The following is a 17,848-nucleotide window of genomic DNA, read 5'->3' on the forward strand; positions in this document are numbered from 1 at the left end:
ATTGAGGTAGTGGGTAGCAGATTTCAAAGTGTTTTCATATTGGTTTCGATATTGTTCAATAATAATTAGGTCTATTGATAATTTGATGTTGAAAAAATATGCCAACGTCTTACATGTATCTTTATATGCTGTGACCGACTTAATTTTCGCGAGGACCTAATTTTCGCGAGTTTCGTGAATCGTCTACAAATCGCGAAAAATAGGTCTCGCGAACAATCTCGGTAAAATGTGAACACATTAGAATCTATATTAAGATCCCACCATGTCGCGAAAATTGGAACCCGCGAATGATCTCGAGGTACTGAGCCCGCGAAAAATAATAACCGACCTTTACAGCCTCAAAAATCTCTCGTATTAGCGGGTCGCCACTCCGCGTTAACCACGATCCCGGCAGTGAATGCCGAGGCGGCCAGAGACATAAAGCCCCTCGATGTGTTTGTGTTTGTCTTGCAAGTAGCGTCAAATGCGGCAGTGCGCCAGACCTGTTTCTCGAGCGGCCCCTGGAAGCAAATGGCGGCGCAGAACTGAAATGAGCGGCCCTTGGAAGCGAATGACGGCGGACCAGCACCTGTCGTGGCACGTGTCTCGCGCGTTTCCACTACAATGGTTGGCGGTGCTTGTGAGCGCGAAATTTATTGAGAGACTTTACAACGACAGTTCATCTCTCGCCATCTGTGCACATTTCCACTGTTCCCAAAGAGCACCAGTCCACGCATGTGAAATCAGAGTCCATGGCCAGAGCTCAATATCGCATTTGCAGCCAGCCAGAAAGTGCGCGTGCATAACACACAAACACAGCAATGAAAGTACGCTTTTTATGGAAAGATGGATACTCCGTTAATGGCGCGGGCGCGTGGCTTTATTTGTGGATTCCTTTGCGCGAGAACACGTGCAAAGGATCTGCGAGATGAAACCCCATGCTCGCGCCAGCAGCTTTGACAGCGTTGTACACTAAGTGCAAAGTCTACGGGACATTCGTGGTTCGAATGAGGAATGGGAACCAATTCAAAGAGTAGATTTGCACGCGACGTATGAAGCACACATGTCCCGCGGACTAATTTATGACTAGGGCTGGGCGTCAATTTTAGTCGAATAATTAATGAACAGACCTATTGCTTTATTACCCAAGCATCAAGGATAATGCAAGGATTGGTGTTCCACGGGCCACACGCCTTCCTCGTATAGAAGATTAGTAAATAAATTGGATGCCATCTGTTTCAGGTATTTGCTTTAAAAAAAAGTTCCTACGGCTGACGTCAGCACGTGCGGCGCGTGGAACACCAGTCCCTGCATTCTCCTTAATGCTTGGGGAATATAGCAATAGATATTAATAGGTTTCGGACATTCCCGTGCATCATAGTCTAAGAAAACTCAAAATGACATATTTTGTTTACCTTTGCTAAATTTATGATAAACGGCAAAATGTACAACTTCAGATTTCAAATCAATTTTGATGTGTATATTAGAACAGCCGAAAGACAGCCACACTCACAAATTACTACTTCAGCCGCAGAAACAAACAGGTTCGTTAATATTTTCCAGCAATAGGGAACTTCTTTGATTGTTAACAATAGACCTATTGCTACTTTACCCAAGCATCAAGGAGGATGCAGGGAATATGTTCCACGCGCCGCACGCGCACACCTTCCCCGTATAAACAATTCGAAATAAATAACCAAAAAAAAAAAAATCGTTAATGAACGCGCGTGCAAGATGTCTTTTGTTTTAGGCATTTTCCTTTAGGACAGTTACTGCTGCAGACGCCAGCATGTGCGGAGCGTGGAACACCATTCCCTGCATTCTCCTTGATGGTTGGGTAATTTAGTAAGAGGTCTATAGGCTCAGCTGCGCTAAACGGACGATCGCATGGCGTTGAAATGGCTGGGGGCACATATAACCTTCTCCACTTCTTTCGAGTCGCACATCTCGCCCCCTACAGTTTACTTTAGGTCAGATTTTCACTTTGCCTTGATACAGGTGGATTCGTACACGTCTGTGTGGTGAAAGCGGTAAATTTTTGCTGATTCGTTTAGCAAAATTTAACGGATTAACTGGTTAAAAATTTAATCGCGATTAAATCAATAATTGATTCATCGGTAGGTTATTAGGTCAACTGCCCAGACCTTGTTATAACGCAGCGTAGGAAAACATAAGCGAACACCCCTGTGTGAGTCGACATTGCCCCGTTCAGCAGTTCGAAGAGCAATGGCCGGGCTAGAGTGAACAGGCGCGATCTCTTATACGGCCTTTGCACCGGGAGTATAGTTGCTCCCTACGGCCAACGTTACTGAAGCAAGCTCAGTTTCCCAGCTCCGCCTGCGATGTGGGCTCAGTGGCGGTCGCAAGAACTAGCAGCGCTGCAGTCGAGCCTTGCTTCCGGATTGTCTAGTCCGCCAAGTTTGAATAGCAATACTTGAGCTTGGGCGAGTTGTTGATTCGTACTAACACTTCACATCTTAATTACAAAAGCGCAAAGGCCTTTACTATTGCGCAAAGCCCAACAGTTAATTTTAACACTTCACAGTGCAAGGAAACAGACGCACACAAAAATAGATTTCAAACACTCAAACAAAGAACACTCACAATGCGCTGACTGTGATCTTCGTGGTGTATCCCACTTCATCTTCATCATCTTTTTTTTTTTTCTTTTTTTGCTATTATACACTTGGACGTAAAAAAAAAAGGAAGAAAAGAAAAAGAAAAGGAAGCTCTCAACCCTACTCAACTCGTGCTCTTAAACAGCGGCGTAGACTTTCCATTTTCCCGGGGGGGGGGGGGGGGGGGGGGGGGTTGGCAGGTTGAGTTTTCCCGGGGGGGGGGGGGGGGGGGGGGGTGCTGCGCGTTATTTTTTCGCCAGAACTGGAGACTGGTGCTAACGAAAACACGCTGGAATTCCATTTCCCGTGTATTTTGTCAATAAAGGCAACGTGCGCGTTATTTTGTTTACATGCCGCTACTAGAAACTCGTTACATGACACGTAAACAGCGTCGAGACAGGGAAGCAAGATCCGACTGCAGCGCCGCTAGTTCTCGTGACCACCGCCTGTCCCACTCGCCTCTGTAGGCGAGAGTAAGGAGTTGCGACACTGAGCTTGCTCCAGTAACGTTGCCTGCGGAGGCAGCTTGGAATGGGTCGCTGTAAAGGGCCGCCCACACTAGCGAGAAAACGCGCGTGGCACGCCGATCGCGGGAAGTAACAAAAAGTCGCCGTAGCACAGTCAGCGCCACGAGCGCGTGCAGACACACACCCTTTATCTTCCCGCTCAACCGATTTTGCGGAACGCGTTTTCAACGCGATCGGCGCGCCGCGCGCGTTTTCTCGCTAGTGTGGGCGGCCCCTTACCCTACCGCTCCTACAGCGCTTTAGTCCTTTCTGAGAGGCACGTCCTCCTCACCGTGTTGTCCTCTTTGCTCTGGGGTTAGGTTGGACAAGTTTCTAGAGTAATTAGACCTACAGGTCGTGAGGCCAGCTGCCTTCAGGGACTTATGCGGAACACGTCTTTCTCTTCGTCTCCTTAAGAAACCAGTTTGCATAGACAAGCATTTAATTATTGTAAGCCGAAACTTATTTCAATCCGCTCACTACAGCTATTTCAAGCAAGTATAATTTCACGCATTCTAATCGCAGTAGTGGGGGACAGTTGTTCAGGATGGCTCAGGCGGCGTTGGGCATGGTTGTGTGGTCGCACCCCTACGCGGCTAAAGAAGTCCCATTGCTCCTCGGCGAGAGTGAAGGCCACAAGGGAACTGCTCTCTAGCCATGGCAGCACAGAGCATCTCGCTTGATTCTATTTCGCGACACTCATTGCGGGGACTCCGAAAAACGAGAGAGAAGCGCGAGGAAACTTCACGAGTGTTGATCCTGGGTCAGCTTGCTAGAAGAGCGTCTCACCTAAGACTGAGTGAAAGAAAGCAGTGCAAAGGGTGGGGCGCGCGACTGTCTTGAGACGCGGCTTGAGTCCCTCTCAGCTCGAGCGCTGGCTTTGACATTGCTTTCTTTTCCACAATCTCAGCTGAGGCGCTGTTTCTAGCAAGTCGGACCTGGCCGCTTAAATTAGTGGCAAAGGACAAGAGTCCTGGTTGGTGTAAAGCGCAAATGGGAAGCTGCAGTCGTTGCATTATTAAACCAACACCATGAAAGTTGATTGTCTGACATTGTTTTTAATTGAATAAATGAAATAAAAATTAATCCAAAGAAAGACGACCTAGTGAGGGTCTCGCACATGTGCAACGCCTTTGGTAGAGCACTTCATGGAAAGGGGATTTATTAGACCCTTTTCCTGAGCCTCAGATTTGAGCCACAATGACTGGCTGTTTGTTGCCTTACCATGAGGACCAGTCACTGCAGTTTGCACATAGCACTCTCCGTAAGTTGTCTACGAGTAGAGTAACGTTAAAATTAAAAATTTCAAATCCCTGCAAGATGGCGAACAAAACAGGACCAGCGCGGTTGAAAAGCTGGAAACTTAAAGGGATACTTCAACAAAATTTGAAATATTACCGTCGTGTTCAAAAATACGTTGAATATGATCCACAACCTATCCGTAAAAGACAATCGCACGTTTGTATTTTGTGCCTGGTGGCTGTATTTTTCGTTATAAACGGCCCACTCTGGCAAGCTCTCGGAGAAGGCCCAGTGGAGACCACGTGACATCCAACGCAATCGTGACGTAGGTCGTCTCAGGATGAGCAAGGCTACGGCGAGGCTGACGTCGAGAGGATGGCCTAGTCGTCCCAGCCACCGAAGCGGCTGCTTTTGTACGAATTTTGAGTGACGGATTAATCTTCTGTAATCTTGTAGGGGGACAATAGCGACTTCTGCGACACACAAAAGCATTCTCGGGAGGAGGGGAGTTCCTCCTGCCCCTCTTCTCTCGTCGTGGCCGGAGGCGAGACACTCACCGGGCTGTCAAGGTTGTTAGCGACATCCACCAGGTGCTCTTTGCTAATCGTTTAAGTCGTTTTAAAATTCCTTTTCATGACTTTTTTAAGAAGATATTGGTATGTTCGATGTGATGCTGCTCCTTTGAATGAGCGCCGAAATTTCGTTGTAGTATCCCTTTAAAACAAATGTCTGTTAAAAATCTTGGAGTGAAGGAAAAGAAATCCCCCTTCGTCGTCGCCATCACATGCACGTAGTTCAACATTTGCACCTTTCGTAGTGTCGGAACTAGTGGGCAGCATTGAATAGCTTATTTATACACGTTTGCAAGTCCGGCTTCAGGGTGGCGCCATTTTGCCCGGCTGGGGTGCGCTCAGACGAGTCATAATCCGATTACGAAGCATTGCTAAGGCGTCGTAATCGGATTATGGCCGCGCACAAGCGCGCCCCAGCCGGGCAAGATGGTGGCGCCCTGAAGACTAGGTTCTTTCGAGAGCTTGCTCGTGACCCTTGTCACGCGCTTCTCGTTTTTTTTTCTATTTTCTTTTTCTTTTCTTTTTTTTTTTTCTTGGAAGATTAACTGTGATTCACTGCAAGAACGAGGAAGCAGCGCCTCTGCTTGAGGAACAGAATCAGCGTTGTTTGTTTGTTTGTTTATTTTTGGGGTGACGAGAAGAAAGGGGCACCAGGAGATGTGTGGGCCTCCGTTCATGGGGCGTGTCGCTACCTGGTGGATCTGGGAAAGGGACAAAAAGAGGAAAGAGGAGAGAATTATACAAAATAAAAAAAAGAGGTTAATGTAAAAATGTAGCCCTAACGTTTCGCTCACGGGTTCACTCCCCATGAAGTGAACCCGCGACAAACAAACGACGCACATTTCCCGGTGGCGCTCGCTTTAGTTTGCGGCACCGTGCTTGAAGCGTGCGCCACTGGGCGAAGCGCGCCACGTACCTGTCGCAAATTTGCTCTGTGGGGCCTCTTTCGTTTGGCCAGTGAAGTGCTCAAGGAGTGTCGACAATGCACCTCCGAGCAGAAATCAAAGTCTATCTGCAAGGCCGTTTTCCCGAAGAACACGAAGAAGTGCTCGGAAGGCCCTTGCTGTTACCCCTCGTAATCCTTCAGGGTTCAAAAGTTCCTCCATGCTGTTTCTTGAGAGTCCTTCAGAGGCAGAAAACTTTCTTGGCTCCGCATGGGCGGGGCACCACAGAACGGCGTGTTCGGCATCTTCTGGGTCACCGCACTCTGGGCAGCTGGGGTCCTCCTTACGGCCAATCCTGTGAAGCCGCTTAGCCGTATATGGACATCCAGCTCGAAGTCTGTGCAGGAGTGAAGCGTCGGCTCGCTGCAGGTTGCGGGGAATGTTTGGAGGCGGCTTGTTCGTCGCCACTCCTGGATGAGGATGCGACTTCTGTAGGCAGCTACGGATCAGTCGATGTGCCTCGTTGAAACGATCGAGCAGAAAGTTTGGGTCTTGGTAGTCATGGGCTTTGGCTACCAGAGTGTCCGCTCTCTCATTACCGGGAATCCCGACATGAGATGAGACCCACTGCATGGCGAGGGTCCATCCGAGGTCCTCTACCGTTGCAGCCTCTAGTGCCACTCTAGCCACGAGGGGTGTAGGTTTTTGAACACGCTGAAGTTGTTGCAACGCAGATTTTGAATCAGTTAGGATCACCGCTTTTCCTGTTGGCTCAATATTCTTAATTGACTCTAGCGCTCCCCATATTGCTACGAGTTCCGCTGTTGTCGATGACGTCATAATATTGAGTCTGCTTGCGACATCATAGTTCATTTCGGGAATGGTGATTGCAGCTGTGGCTGTCTGCCTAGTTCGGTTAACAAACAGAATCAGCGCCACTTTGCCTGAACTTCTCAACCTCGAATTTCAGCCACCTTTCAAAAGATGGCGAAAGTGCGCGTCGTCTGCTACAAAATAGGTCTTTTTTGATATTTAGGGCAATTTGTACTGATAGCCTGTAGCTAAGCCGCTTTCCTAACGTTCAGCTGGTAATCAGTAAGCAATTTGTACGCTTTAAAAAAATTACGATCATAGAAAGTGTTTCAATGTCGTTGGTTGCGGACACGTTTAACCTTTAAGAACTGTTTATTAAATGCTTAATGACGAGTTACATTGTGGTGCGTACTTCGCGCCCCGCGTCTGATATGCCTCTGCCTTCGGCCCGGAGGTGGATGGCGCCAAAATACACAGGAGGGTGGCGCCATCTAGCGACATGTCTTGTAACATCCTCTTTTGTTTGATATGATTATCCTACAATAAAGTCCTGAAGCCTCTTGGGGAGAGTAGTTGACCTTTTCGGTCGTACTGGTGTAAAACGTGAACTTGGCTGAGGGCCGGGCTCCTGCGACTTCTGTGTTGGCGTCACCACTGCTGGTTCGAGCTGTGGTAGGCTTTTTGCTTGAGGCGTTGCATGTTGATCACAGCCATCTTGAGGTTCCGAGGGGGTCTCGGCATCAGGTTGTTGGTAATCTGGTATGCCTCTAATGTGCACTCTGTTGCGCCGCAGTACGCTGTCACCAACTTGCACCTTGTATGATCTATCACCACATTGTTCAGTCACGGTTGCTTTTGTCCACATCCCATCTTTGGTTGGGTGAACAGTTACTTTCTGTCCTTTCTTTAACGGATGAAGGTCTTTGGCTTGTCTGTCGTGGTAAAAAATCATCCTTCGTTTCTTCTCTTGTAATCGCTTACTGGCATTGACAACCCGTGGCTGCAACAGCTTCGTTGTCGTTGGCAGCGACGTTCGTGTACGTCGGCCCATGAGGAGTTGAGCTGGGCTTGCCTTCATGTGTTGCAACGGCGTGTTGCGATAATCCAGGAACGCCATTTGTGGGTCACTATTGCTGTCGTTAGCCTTCTTCAAAAGCATTTTGACGGTCTTCACTGCGGACTCTGCCATGCCGTTTGATCTTGGGTATGCAGGGCTTGACGTTGTGTGCTCAAAGTTCCATTCTACTGAAAACTTGTGGAATGCTTCACAGGCGAATTGTGGGCCGTTGTCCGTGACAAGGACTCTTGGGATGCCATGCCTTGCGAAGTGTGCTTTCAGTCTTCGTATTACATGAGCTGATGTTAGCGAGTTGAGTTGGTCGACCTCCCAAAAGTTGCTGTAATAGTCCACTGTGACTAGCAGGTGTTTGCCTTTGTGCTCCAGTATATCACATCCAACACGCTCCCAGGGGAGGTTGGGTTCTGGGTGAGGCTTTAGTGTCTCTCGCTGCTGTGCTGGTGTATGCTTCTGGCAAATCTCAAAAGATGCTGTCCCGTGCACGTCGCAGAGTGCTTTCAACACCCATGTGTGATGAGTGCAGCTTTTCTTTCATCTCTCGACGTAGTGCTTTTGGTACAACCAGCCGTTGTCCTTTGTACACTATACCGTCTTCCACCACGAGCTCATCTCGGAATGGGAAGTACATTCTGATTTCTGGTGGCATGTTGTTCCTGTCCTGTGGCCATCCTGCCAGGATCACCATTACCAGTTTCTGCAAATTATCATCCTTTAACGTTGCCTTGCGGATCTGTTCTGCAGTTTCTTTTCGCACAGGTAAGTGGTTGATCATGTTGATGTCTTCCAGTTGCTGCTCACAGCCACCGTCCTGCAGAAATGCTCGTGACATTGTGTCGGCCAAAAGAAGTTCTTTCCCTGGTCGGTATTGAATGTCGATATTGTACCGTTGGGTCTGCAATATCATTCCCTGCAATCTTCTCAGGGCCTGATCCAGCTGCTTCTTCGTGATGGCTTGCAGAGGCTTGTGATCTGTGATCACAGTAGTGAACCTTCCAAAAGTGTACTGGTGAAACTTGTTCAACGAGAAGACTATTGCAAGCATTTCCTTTTCAATTTGTGCGTAACGTACTTCAGTTGGAGTGAGAGCTCTGCTTGCAAAAGATATCGGCTGTCCCTCCTGAAGAAGTGCAGCTCCTAGACCACGCTCACTGGCGTCGCACTGTATCACAAGTGGTTTCTGTGGGTTGTAGTATGCCAACACCGGTGCCTTTACTACCAAGTTTTTTGCTTCTTCAAAAGCTTCAACTTGCTCCCTCTCCCATACCCATGGTGCATCCTTGATGACCAACTTTCTTAGTGGTTCTGTAACATGGGAGATCTTTGGTAGAAAACGTGCAAGGTAGTTGACCATCCCACAAAAGCGCTGCACAGCATTGACGTCCGTAGGTGGGGGCATCTCTTGAATGGCCCTGACCTTTTCAGGGTCGACTCGTAGTCCTTCTCTCGTCAATAGGTGTCCTAGAAAAGTCATACTTGAACAATGAAGCTCAGTTTTGTCTCTGTTGAGTCGCACGCCAATCTTCTCACACCTTTGTAGTAGGCTTTCAAGCTTTTTGTCATGATCTTGGCGAGCTTCACTTTCAGCTTCTCCAACTCCAAACACAAGGATGTCGTCTGCGACACACAATACACCATCTAGTCCATCCAGCGCTGACTGCAGTCTTTTTTGAAAAATTTCACTACTGACAGCAAGTCCAAATGGACGGCGTAGCCAGCGGTAACGTCCCATTGGTGTCTGGAAGGTGGTGAGTACACTTGACTCTTCGTCCAAAATGCACTGCCAATAGCCGTCACGCAGGCTTCAAGAAGACCTTGGCTTTAGCAACTTCGGGCAGAATGTCGTCCAAGATTGGCAAGGGGTGTCGCTCTCGCTCCAAAACTTCATTAAGAGCTTGAGGATCAATTCAGATTCTCATATCACCATTTTTCTTCGTGGCAACAACCATTCGGCTCACCCACGGGGTTGGTTCGGTGACACTTTTGATGATTCCCCTTTGTTCTAGGTTTCTGATTGTCTTTTCTAGCTGCGGTTTAACACTCACTGGCACCCGACAGCCTGTCACCGCCTTTGGGCTTGCAGCAGGTTTAGTCACCAGGTGTACAAGTCCAGGTAATGAGCCTAAAGACTGTCCGAAGACGTTGGAGTGTCTTTCCATGATCTGTTCCAGTGCACCCTGTGCACCTGCAGCACTGATGCTGGCAGACTGTAATTCACTGTGATCAGTCCCGTCTGCTCGGCTGTCTTTCGTTCGATAAGGGGTCTGAGGTCATCACGCACCACGACAAAGTCAACAATGTGCTTGTGTCCATTAGCAGTGGTTACATTCAACCTCGCCTTGCCGTATGGCACTACCTTGGTACCATTCCACATTCTCAGCGTTGTAGACGTCGGCATTATCTGATCAGGTGACACATTTCTCTTAGTGATGACATTTACAGCAGCCCCGCTGTCAACCTGGAGGCTGGAACCTTATTCCTTTTTGGTTCAGATTTAAAGTCGCAAACAGTGGACTTGGTTTGCCGCTTTGCACCATCAGTATTTCATCTGTGTCGTCTTCTGGCTCCAAACTGGCAACAGTCTTGCTGTTTTTACACACAACTGCAAAATGGTTCTGTTTTTTGCATTTGTTGCATGTTTTGTTCCATGCTGGACAAGCATTTCTAGCACGTGCATGATCGCTTCCACAGTACTTACAATGCTGTACTGCTTGATTCGAACTTGTCTTTTTATCTTTTGCTCGGTCAACAGGTGGTAGACGACGGCGTCTGTCTTTCACTGCATGAACTTCCTCAGTTGCTGGTCTGCCTTCCTTGAAGACTTTGAGTTGCAGCTTCGTTGACTCATGCGCTAGACATACCTTGACAACCTTTTCAAGCGACGGTTTATCAAGTTTTAGAATGTCCGCTCGCGCTTTCTCGTCATTCACTCCGCAGACAATCTGGTCTCGAATCATCTTCTCCTTTTCAGGTCCGAAGTTGCAGTCCCGAGTCTTCAATTTGAGATCGGTTAAAAACGTGTCGAACCTCTCGTCGGGGAGTTGTACTCGAGTGCGAAAGATGTAGCGGGAGTATACTTCGTTTTGCTTCGGTAAGAAGTGTGCATCCATAAGCCTCACCACGTGCTCAAAATCATACTCGGGGTGAGGTCTTTCTTGCGTTGCGCTTCCAAAGTTTAGCGTATTATAGATGTCCAGTAGGCTGTGTCCACCGATTGTCAAAACGAGAGCAACTTGCCTTTCGGAGGATGTTCCACTGACATCCGTAGCTTTCATGTAGAGCGTGAAGGCTTGCTTGAAGGTGCGCCATTGTTCGGCAGCGTTGCTGTCGTTCTCGAACTTCGGCGGCGGCGGGATCCTTTCCATGTCGTCTTCAGTGGCTGCACTAGTGGACGAGCGCGTTGACTTCTACCACTTCTGACACCATGTTTCAATGTCGTTGGTTGCGGACACGTTTAACCTTTAAGAAATGTTGATTGAATGCTTAATGACGAGTTACATTGTGGTGCGTACTTCGCGCCCCGCGTCTGATATGCCTCTGCCTTCGGCCCGGAGGTGGATGGCGCCAAAATGGATGGATGGATGGATGAATACGGCTGAGCCCTTTGGATCGGGCGGTAGCTTACGCCACCTAGCCATTTTGTTTTACCATTTAAGCTTAGAATATTTAAATGTGAAATCTATATTCACTCCGCAGTGCAAAGAAAGTGAGGCTATGAAACCCCCTTGCCATCAGTGGATAAGAAAATACCTAGTTTTCTCTCGATTTCTGCCACCATTCACTTAATCTTTGCTTGGTAATCTCTACAGTCTTGAAATCCACTCTCCCTTCGCTGTCTCTAAAACCCAATGACTTTATTAAATCTATGTTGTCTTCGGTAGGCATAGGGTGAAGCCCTTTACAGTAGAGTATCAAGTGCTCAGCCGTCTCGTCCTCCTCTCCACAAGCAGTGCACACTGTATCAATTTCCTGGTACTTCACTCTGTATGTTCTGGTTCGCAGAACACCCGTTCTTGCCTCAAACAGCAATGAGCTTCCCCTAGAATTGTCATAAATGCTTTCTTTGGCAATAACTCTTTTGTTTAATCTATAGCTTTCCAGAGCCGTCTTTGTCTGCATTCCCTCTAGCCACCAATCTCTTTCTGTGGCCTTAACTTTCTTCTTAACTGAGACTTGCTCTTCCGTATCTTCGCTATAGCCCAAAAACTTTCCTCTTAATTTCCTAGTGCGCTGTCTCCACTTTGTGTCTACACTCCTCATGTATAAATAGCTGAAAACCTTTCGTGCCCATTGCTCCCCGTCCATTTGCCTCAACCTATCCTCAAATCCTACCTTGCTCACCGCTTCCCTGCTCTCAAATGATGCCCATCCCATGTCTCCTTGTACTCCCTGGTTTGGCGTTTTGCAATGTGCCCCCAAAGCCAGTCTACCTACTCCGCGCTGTTTTATTTCTAGTCTCGCATGCACTTCGGATTTCATGCATAGCACTGCGTTTCCAAAAGTCAAGCCAGGCACCATGACCCCTTTCCAAATCTCTCTCACCACCTCATACCTGTTGTAATTCCAAAGTGCTCTATTTTTCATTACAGCTGCATTTCTGTTGCCCTTACCTATTATATACTTTTCATGGTCTCTGAGGTATTCTGCACCATCACATACCCATACTCCTAGATACTTGTATTTACTAGCTCTCTAATATTCTGTATCTTCAGCCTCTCAACTTCATCCTCGTTAAAAATCATGACTGCCGATTTTTCGCTACTGAATTCTAAACCTAATTCCTCTCCTTCCCTACCACAGATGCTCATTAATTCCTGCAACTCTGTCCTGTTGTTAGCCATTAGTACAATATCATCCGCATACATCAATCCCGGTAAGGATTGCTGAATTTTTTGGCCTAGCTTACTGTAAGAAAGGTTGAACCCAAGCCTACTCTTCTCTAGTCTATCCTCCAATCCTCTCAGATACAACATAAACAGCAAAGGCGATAACGGGCACCCCTGCCTAAGGCCTCGTCTTATCTCTATTTTCCCTGTCGCCTTTCCTTCCCATGTTATAATCACTTTGTTATCTTTGTAAATGTTCCTTAATAGTGCTGTTAGTCCTTCATCTAGGTTTAAGTTCTCCATTATGTCCCACAGGTTTCTTTGGTTCACATTGTCATAGGCACCCTTGATATCCAGAAATGCCAGCCAGAGCTGTCTGTTTTCTTTTTGCGCTATTTCTATACACTGTGTTAGAGAAAATAAATTGTCCTTCAACCTTCTTTGTTTTCGAAACCCGTTCTGTAATTCGCCCAGTGTGCCCTCGCAATCTACCCATTCCTCCAGTCTGTTCTTTATAATCTGCATTACCAACCTGTAAATAACCGGTGTCACGGTTATAGGACAATAATTCCTAATATCAGACTTATCTCCCTTTCCCTTATATATCATACTCATCCTACTAAGCCTCCATTCATCTGGAATATTTCCTTTTGTTATCATGGTACTCACTAACTCCCTTAGTTTTGCCCTAGATTTAGGACCCAAATTCTTCACCAGCTTGATAGGGATACCATCTGTGCCTGTCGACGTGCCACTAGGGACTCTTCGTTCCGCCTTTTCCCATTCTCTTTGTCCAAAATCCGCGATGTCACCAACTGGACTGCTACTTCCTTCGGTTCTCCTATCTTCCACATGTAACCGTTCCCGAAATTTCTCCTCCATCACTGCTCCTATATATTGTATCGCATCATCTCCCTCTAATTGATCTCCCTGATGCGAGAGTATGAACCTCTGTCTAGCTTGCGTTGTTTCACCGAGTGAGTTCAAGTGCTCCCAAAACTTCTTGGCAGCGTTTCTATCTTTCTTAGTTACATTACTCATCCATTCCTCACCCTTTCTCTGAATTTTCGCATTGATCAAACTGGATGCCTCTCGGCGACATGTTATAAAATTGTCCCATTTTCTTTTTACTTCCGTTTCGGACTCCCCACTACGCTTGGAATACCTGTGTTCTCTAGAGGCTTCCTGACGTTTTTGTATCGCTTGCTTCACTTCTTTGTCCCACCAGCTTTTTGGTCTATGTCCTTGCTTCCCCTTTCGTTTACTCTTAACTTTGTCTAGTTCTAGAGCAAAAAGCCTAGTTAGGCTCTCATAGGTCCAATCTGTATGCCGTTGCCCTGAAACTGCTGCCTCTATTCTTTCAACAACTATTTCCAACTCTTTGTCGCTGCAGAAATTTTGCTTTGAATTATGTTGTCTAGTTTCAGCATTTACTTCTCTGGCAAAATTCAGCTTAATACGTTTGTGATCACTACCAAGACTTTTGGAACCTTCTTCATCTATTTTCATTACTTGTAACTTACCATATATTTTGTGTGACATGAGTACGTAATCTATAGTTGAATGCAGATTGCCAGTTTCCCAAGTTATGTGCCCGTCACACTTCTGACTGGTATTACATAAAACTAAGTCATGTTTTTCCACCAGTTCTAGTAATATGCTTCCAGTTGAGTCCGTACACCCATCCAGACCCTCAATATGGGCATTCATGTCTCCCATAATAATTATTTCGGAGCCTTCCCCTAGTTCACTAATGTCTCTTGATATGCAATCAATCATTTTTCTGTTTTCCTCTTTAGCACCTGTCCCTGTCCATAAGTAAACCACTCCAAGGACTGTTGATTCCCCAGCGACTTTTCCTTTCAGCCACAAATGTTCGGCGCACTCCTTTCTGATCCTTTGAAAGTTCATATTCTTCTTAATAAATGCTCCAATTCCACCTCCCTTCCTCGTTCCCTCCATTCTGTTGCATTCTTCCCACGCATAGTCAGGGTTGCAAGGTGGCTGCTCCATGTCTCTGAGATGTGTTTCCACAAACCCATACACCATTAAATCCTCCTTTCTTAGTTGCTCCTCTACCTCTTCCCATTTTAACCTATTTCTACCACCCTGCATGCTAATATATCCAATGTCTGATTGTGCTGTTTTTTATACCTGTTCTTACGTTTTCTCCTCTTTTTAACCCTGGGTGCCTCTCCTGACTTCGTTGGGTTTTCAATTACTTCAGTGCCCCCAGGGCCCTCGGTCCCCCCAAAAAAGCAGTCACCGTGCGGCCCATCCTATCCCCCACCCTGTAACCCGTGGCCTCACTGTAGTGAATGCCATCTGCAAAAGGGCGGGAGCCAGCTTCGTACACCTCTCTGTTTACTTCCATTACGTCGTACCGAAGCTGTCGACTCATACCCTTAATTACGCCGTTGGCTTCGACAACCCTCCTCTCCGTTAACCCGGACTGCCCCCGAACTTCTGGAATGGTGCACACAACCACATGCACATTCTCAGACACGTCCCTCAGCTTACGTATTCCCACGTTTAGCTGCTTTCCGAGGTTCTGGCTCCTACCCTTCAGCACATCATTAAGCCCCGCATGAACTATTACTAGGTTCCTTCCCTCCCGGTTATCCCACACCCCCTCACGTGCTGCGGTCATAGCATCCACCATACACTTCCCTGGCTGGACCTCTACGGTTACCCTCTGGTCTCCCTTCACCCTGTTATGTACACCCCTCCTAACCCGTGCTACGTTAGAGCTCCCCACTACCAGTACCCTAGATCCCCCTGGTGCCTGCGCGCCTTTGTCCTGCGACTTATCTCCTGTCACCTGACTGCCCGACGCCTGCTGCTCGAAGGCGCCATTGAGCTGAGGTTCAATCAGCTCTCCAGCGTCGTCGAGCCCGCCTGCCAACAGGCCGGACTCCCGACCACCAAGGACCCCAGCCTGCAGACTGGTGGTTCGTCCCGCTAGAACTGACACTTCCTCCTTTCTTTCCTCGCTACTCTCACTCGCTCGAATTACACCTTCCAGGCGCTCTACCCTACTGTCACACTCCCTCTTACGCTCCTCTAAACCCGCCTTCCATACTTCCCCCAGCTCTTCCGCCTGCTTCTCGAGGCCGACCCGCTGCTCCCTCTCATGATTAAGCTGCCTAGTCAGCTCCTCTACCTGGGCCTCGAGACCCACCCGCTTCTCTCCTTCTGCCTTAAGCTGGGCCTCAATCTCCCGAACTCTACCCTCCCATTCCCCAGTTACCTGCTGAAGCTTCACACAAAGCCGACACTCGAAACTCACCTCCGCCGCCACCTCCAGGCTCCCGAAACCCGTCTCCTCCAGGTAACACCACCTCCCACACCCCTCGCACTGCACCAACTCGTCCCCACCCTTGTCATGCCGACCCAAATCTAGACCCATGTCTAGACCGGGAACAAACCGTCCCTTCCCGCCAAAAATTCAAACACAGCCTACTTTGCGAAACTAACGTTAACTGCTGCTGTTCAAACCTAATACTGCTACCGCATAGTCACTTCCAATCAACTCTCAAAAAAAGAGAGAGAAAAGAAGAAAAACTGGCACTTAGCTTCGGATGCTCGAGGAGAACCAGGAAACACGTCCGCTCACCGCAACTCAGTACGAGTCACAGGCCAAAATACACAGGAGGGTGGCGCCATCTAGCGACATGTCTTGTAACAGAAAGTGATTTTATTTAGAACGAGAAAAGAATAGCTGTCCTCTTCTTTGAAACCGTTTTTTGCGCACAGAGTCGAGCTTCAAAATAGTCCCATGATTTAAAATTATTTTAAACAAATCTGAACATGAATACAAAAAAAAAATCACGCTTACAGTGAACCAGCTCAGTTCCTCTAGCATACAATTAAAAAAAAATAGATAAAATGCCAGAAAGCTGTCTCAGAAAATAAAAAAAACGCGTGAAGGAAATTCTTTGAAATTTTATCACAATCAAGTTGTGTTTACAAGAAAACGGCTGGCGTTGCACTTTAATATTTTGTATGCTGAGTTACTATGTTTACCAGGAGCATGCCCTTAAATGGCGTTGCTGCGTTATGATGTGAAACTTAGTTACGAGACTTCAAAATCGCATAAAAAAGACTCTTTTTTGAATACATATAAAAAAAATTGTGAGTGTGCTAATTAAGAAAAACGCGTATACACGGAACTAGACGAGTCCTTCACCTATTCAATAAAAAAATAGAACACGCCTTGGATGCATTATGAGTCTAGAAACTTGGAATGCATAAAGGCTTTGAAAATATCAAAACTTGCACTTTTTGTTTTCTTACTGTGCATTAAGTTTTGAAAAATGAATAATATATTTTGCGCTAAAAAGGTCATGATGAGTTGGAGATTTGTTTGCAAAAACGAACGAAATACGTGGCACGCACAGACGCGACATTTGCACCGCAAACAGGAGCGTTAGCACAACTGCCACCGGTATTATGACTGGGGCCGTGGGACTCGTCGCGCTGCTGGCGGCTGGCCCTCTCTTTGCCCATTTTATATTTGCCTGAGCGTCCTTACCGCCGAGCTCACCCTGCGTCATTGGGGGGGAGAAGGGGGGGGGGGGGAATGCCGTTGAACTGCCCCCCCCCCCCCCCCCCCGCAAAAAAAAAAAAAAAAAAAGATCCTGTCTGCGCCATTGACATGTAGACTGTGATTTTGGTAAATAGTGGAAGCGTCTCTGGAAGAGACCACTCAGAAGGCCCGCGACGTGCATATCTATAAATCGACTGATGTCAAGTGCTCATGGTCCCGGCTTAGGACGGTCTTTCAATTTCAAGAAGCCACACGAACAAGCGGAACGACACAGACGCCTTCGAGCAAATACCCTTCCTCAAGTGTCGAGACCCGAGAACCTCAGCAATGGGGAACAGCAAGTTGGTGACAGGAGAGAAGGCCGGTAATTTGGTTGCAAAACAAGGGCGAGATTAAGTCGAGACCCCACAAGACACAAGAGTGCATCTGGGATCTGGACGAATTAAAATTCAAGGGGAGGGAAATGTATGCTCGGCGGCAAGAAGACGAGGTTCGGAAAATCGGTTGTGCCGTAAGGCCGGGGTCACACTGCTTGTACATTATACAAACGACAGTCTGCAAACAGTTTCGAACGCAAGTCACCGCAAGATCCGTGCTTCGAGTGCCGCATGGCAATGAGCTTGAGGAGAAACTTGGGCGCGCGGCATTCGAACCGCGGATATAGTGGTGACTCGTGTTTGTACACTGTTTTTTGCAAGATGTATGAGAAGTGTGACCCCGGCTTAAGAGGGCGCGGTACCTCTATTTATTCGTCCGTTTCAGCCACCAGATGGCGCGCGGCTCG

The 17,848-nt window shown here is 47.5% G+C and overlaps 1 pseudogene; it reads right to left on the reverse strand.

The window, feature by feature from the left end:
* Positions 1 to 9,811: 9,811 nt before the first annotated feature.
* Positions 9,812 to 11,219, reverse strand: LOC115317140 (annotated as a pseudogene).
* Between the last annotated feature and the right edge of the window lie 6,629 nt (positions 11,220 to 17,848).

This window comes from Ixodes scapularis, unplaced genomic scaffold, assembly GCF_016920785.2.
Source record: "Ixodes scapularis isolate PalLabHiFi unplaced genomic scaffold, ASM1692078v2 PGA_scaffold2__306_contigs__length_199485367, whole genome shotgun sequence".
NCBI classification, from domain to species: Eukaryota; Metazoa; Arthropoda; class Arachnida; order Ixodida; family Ixodidae; genus Ixodes; species Ixodes scapularis.